This window comes from Opisthorchis viverrini (assembly GCF_000715545.1).
Source record: "Opisthorchis viverrini unplaced genomic scaffold opera_v5_22, whole genome shotgun sequence".
NCBI classification, from domain to species: Eukaryota; Metazoa; Platyhelminthes; class Trematoda; order Opisthorchiida; family Opisthorchiidae; genus Opisthorchis; species Opisthorchis viverrini.
The window spans coordinates 2,279,294-2,284,200 of NW_008751678.1; positions in this window are offsets into that span (position 1 = coordinate 2,279,294).

Below are 4,907 nucleotides of genomic sequence, written 5' to 3' on the forward strand. Positions count from 1 at the left end.
CGAAATTATTCCAAATATTCGTGCTATCACAGGCAAGCGAAGCGTTTAATCTTCGGGAAAACTAGACACATTTAATTTGTCTGTAAGTCCAAAAAAGTGTGTTACTCAACATCTAATCATAATCCTGACTAAAAACATTAGCCGGAAACATCTCTGCTCTTTATCTATCTATTTTTCACCAAAACTCATCGCTTGTTTTCAAAACTTTGATATCCGCTTCAGGTCAAAAACCGAATACCATAGTTTACACTGGCGAAATGAATAAGCCCTTTGACTCGAGATGTTTATTAGAAAACAACCACTAAACAGTTATAAACTGTTGGGCAGGGAACCGAAACTCTCGTATGCATCTTGTTTACAAAAACTGGATATCCGTCTTCCTCTCGGACGTTTTTTCCTGAACTTTCCTGGATATTCATTGACTATTACTCAAATGTAAACAAATGCTACAAAACGATTCCACAAATTCCGTAATAATGCTCACTTTTCAATAGAAGTGAAGCGGATGTACTACTCGCCTGCCTCATCATTAGTATCCGCCGTTACACTGGCAGAGTTAGGTTCATTTTTCCACAGTCAGATCTGACTGCATTTTACCCCAGTGTTGTGATAGTTCCCAAAGAAGTGATTACCTGCGTTATCACTGGACATTCTTCACATCCGGATATTAGTCGTACGATTCCTGTGAGACTGCTCCAATGTATCCCTATCGACTATAATCTTTTTAGCTTTAACCTCAGGACCATCGATTGTCGGACTCAAACGTTTGCGCTCATTGTTAACTTGTGTCTCCTTAGTGACTTCTGTAAGTGTGAGTGAACCCAAACAACTGATTCCTAAATGTTCTAAGGATACAGGTGGCATGCGAATACCCAAGATGAAAATTGAAACTACGGGAGATCTTATATTTGTCTCAGGCGAACCTGTTTGTCAAGCGTTAAATTAACTGTGTGAAAGGAACACCGACTCCTGTTGGTTCATCAAATTGGGCAACTCCGATGGTTACACTACCAAAGGCCGATAGTATTACTTCGAAAATTTATGGAGACTGCTGGCCAATGTCAAATACGCGGTTACCACAATGCACGTGCAGTACAGAAGAACCCGAAGATTTAATATATCGTTTATGAGGTTCAAGTATGTCCTCAAAAATTGATCTAACAGATGCCTATTTTCAAACACCACGGAACGAAGCCTGTGGTCACCTTACTGTGACCAACACGCCCGACAAACTTTCCTTCCCTTTGGTCTGAATGTTTCACCAACTGTATTTCAGAAAGGTATTAATATTATCACAAAAGATTTGGAAAGCGTTGCGACAGCAAGATGATGTCACTCTGCTTGTTGCCGATAAAGCTATCCATGATATGTGCTTATTGTCTTTACTAAACCGATTTTCTGAGTTCAGTGTAGATATTTATTCTGCTAAATGCACTTTTTCAGTTCCATCACTCTAATGTCTTCAGTACATCGTGGATGGCATTGGTTTTAAACCTGATACAAACCGTCTATCTCCTTTAGTAAATGCGGCATCACCAACTAATCCAAACAACTGCGTTCTGTTCTAGAAGCACTTCAGTATTATTCCCGTTTTTTCCTAATTTTGCCAAACGTGCAAGTTGCTTGTCCGATGTCATATCAGTTTTCTTGTTCCTCCAACCATGATAAGACGTGTGTATTGCTTAGTCATCTTCAAACTTCAGCTGTTTTGAAACATATTTAGACCATCATTACCGACACTTCTTCTACTGAAATAGGATCAATATTTGGACAGTGTGGCAGACCGATGATTTCCTTTTCCCGTCGACTCTCAAGAGACTCTCTCAAACTCAACGAGAAGCACTTGCAGTATATGGAGTTGACAAACTGCTCAATGAGTAATTCTGGATTATTGCTACCGGTCACGAAGCCTTGAAGTTTTTGTATCATCCTACAAAGTCTCTAGCGATGTCATCTGCTGCTACGGTGCAGCGGTGGAAATTGCACTGAGTTTGTATACCTAAACGATTGTTCATCGTAACGCAACGATGATCGTTCCTTCCAATTCCTTACCCAGAATTCCATTACGCGACTTTGATTCAAACAGTTCAGATTGTTTATTGGTTCAACCACTACCAATCAAGTTGGATGCGCTTGTTGCTGATGCTAAAAGATATTTTGCTCCGATTTGTTCTGCGCTGCGATGTGACAGGTTACAGCAACAGCGACGTTGGTTTTCTGCGTTGTACTGTCGCCGCGAAAGTTTGTCCATTGCTCTGGATGGTTTGTGATGTTTCGACGAAATGGTCAACATTTTACCGACTCAGTGTAGATTTGCACCCTGGTCATCTGGGTGCTGATAAAATGAAATCTCTAGCACGCTTGCCATGCTAGTGACAGTAACTAGATGCCGATATCAGGCATGATTAGAGTTGTGTTAAATGTGCACACAAGGTTCACAGTGGTATCCTTGGCCAGTTACTTGTGAAGCATTTCAACGAGTTCATGCTGACTACTGTAAATACTGTGCTTTAATTGTGATTCATGCATATTCACGTTGGCCCGAAGTTTTACTTGCTAGGTCTACAAGTGCCGGATTCGCACAGAAACTATTGAGGGAAGTGTTCAGCCATGAAAATGTACTAACTATTTTGGTCACTGACAACGGCACACAATTCCTCGAGGAATGGTCAAAAGTTCTTGGATGTCGACATCCCCAGTCGAATAGGCTTGTTGAGAATTGTGTTCGAACACTGAAACCTGCCACTATTTCATTCTCCCTGCTTTTTTTGAAATTAGGCCATGGAACTGATAATTTTACGACGCAATACAGGAATACCGTTAATTCAGTTACTGGAACGAGTCCCACGATTTTCTCCCAATCTTGCTCGCTGCGTACAAGTCTTGACAGCGCCCAAAAGGATGAGATTACGTTTTTCAATGGTACTGATTTACGGTCTGTTGCCTAAATAATGCCTTCATCCAATGGCAAACGGATGGTCACAAATCTTGATTTGGATGGTCTTTCTTGTTCTCGGAGACACATTGACCAGATTGAGTTCAATACCATGCGTCAGCCTGTGAACGGCACTCCTGCAGTGTCAAATACTACTGAATTCTCTGTAGATGATCTTATCGTATCCTAACAAAATATCGCTATCAGGTGGGTGGCTGACAAATCGGGAACAATATTTATTCTGTAAAGCGAGCATTTCAGCAGGGAAAATCTCCTAGATTCGTGCGTACATGATTCGTGTTGCGATACCATTCAGTAGTTAGTTTGTGTAAATTCGATAGTCAAAATTCGACTCGGTTGACATTTTTCAAGACATGATTTGAGTCCGTATTCTGGAAACTGTTTTGTTTAGCGTTATGTCCCTTATCGTTCAATTACGAGAGTGAGATAGATAGGAACGCAGATTCAAACGATTATGTAAATACTGTGGCTTCTAAATTTGTGCGGACAATTGTCCGTAAAGGCTGCAGCTGAAAGATGGAATTGAAGATGGCCCCGTCATAAATCGCCTCACTGTTCTTCCTTCATGAAAGCAGCGACGATCAAACATTAAGTGCACTGAGAAAAGCACTTACATTTTGGCCAGCATCTATAAACACTACACAACCCAGGGTCAGAAACCAGACACTTTGCGATCATGCCGTATGGGGTTCAGGAATGCGACCGGTAACCTGTGCCCGTATTGCTGCGTGTGAACGGATGGCACTCTAGCGACTTGGGTTTGGACGGTTTAGGAACGTCAGCCTATGCGCTCAAAGGACACTCATTTCCTCCGCAACCTATGCCCTACTTGGCGACACAATCAGTATCACTTGCTCAGTCATAGTTCAGCACCACTTCTGGTGCCTGATCCCAGCAAGTTTTGCAAGTTATGTCAGTTTTGCGATGCAAAATCTTCTGTTTACCTCATATTCATGTCAAACTACCATTCAGTACCTCAAATCGAGAACAGTTTGCCTGCAGTGTTTCGACAAAATTTTGATCAAATGCACAGACCCCGCATCGGTCACAACCTTTCGACAACAATCAATATTGTTTAACTTCTCAATGTAACCATTGCTAGAAAGGTTCCTTCTTCATCACACTCCGTTCGCATTCAGTTGATGTATATCCTGAATCTCCAATCGATATTTCTTACACTGCATTGAAGAAAAAAGTTCTTCAACACTTCAAACTGATTAACCTTGTAGCAGCCGAAAGAGCTAGGTTCAATATGTTGACCCGCTTTCATTCGCAGTCGGTTCGTGATTTCGTATTGCAGCTGAAGACACATGAAGCCAAATGTGGCTACGGTGCCCAATTGGAAGACCACCTGTGTGATAGTGTGGCGTTTTGCACCTTTGTTTTACTTCCATTATAACACTACGTATTTCATTAGTTGCATAATCGATTTTTGTTCGAATACGAAAAACTATAAAAACGCGCACTGGTACAATTTCTCAGAATACAAGCGTGGTCACGTGCTTCGACCCTCTCTTCTGATTTCGCTCGCGCTTGCAGCGGTCATTCGCGAGTCTCATGCACTAACTCTGGTACCAAAACATTTCAGACAACTTCGGAATCTATTATATGTGGGAGCTGTTCAGAAGAAGACCTCTGGACCAACATGATTGGATTATTGTTTATTTGCTGACCTGGGCCAACGACGAACTATTTTAAAGACAACAATTGTTAGTGAGTCTGTTCCATCTGATCTCTTTATTTTTGTATACCCAACCTAGCGTAATCATTTTTATTTCTTTGCCACACCCCCTGATAAACTAACTTATTGGGTAGCCAGACCACTACAAATTTGGTGAGCCCGAGTATTTCTAGATATTTTTTGAAAGCTTTTCCCTTCAAGTTGTCGTAATTTTGTTACTTTTGCCCGGTAATTATGGAGGCACACTTTGATTCAGCGGATTTAGTCGAG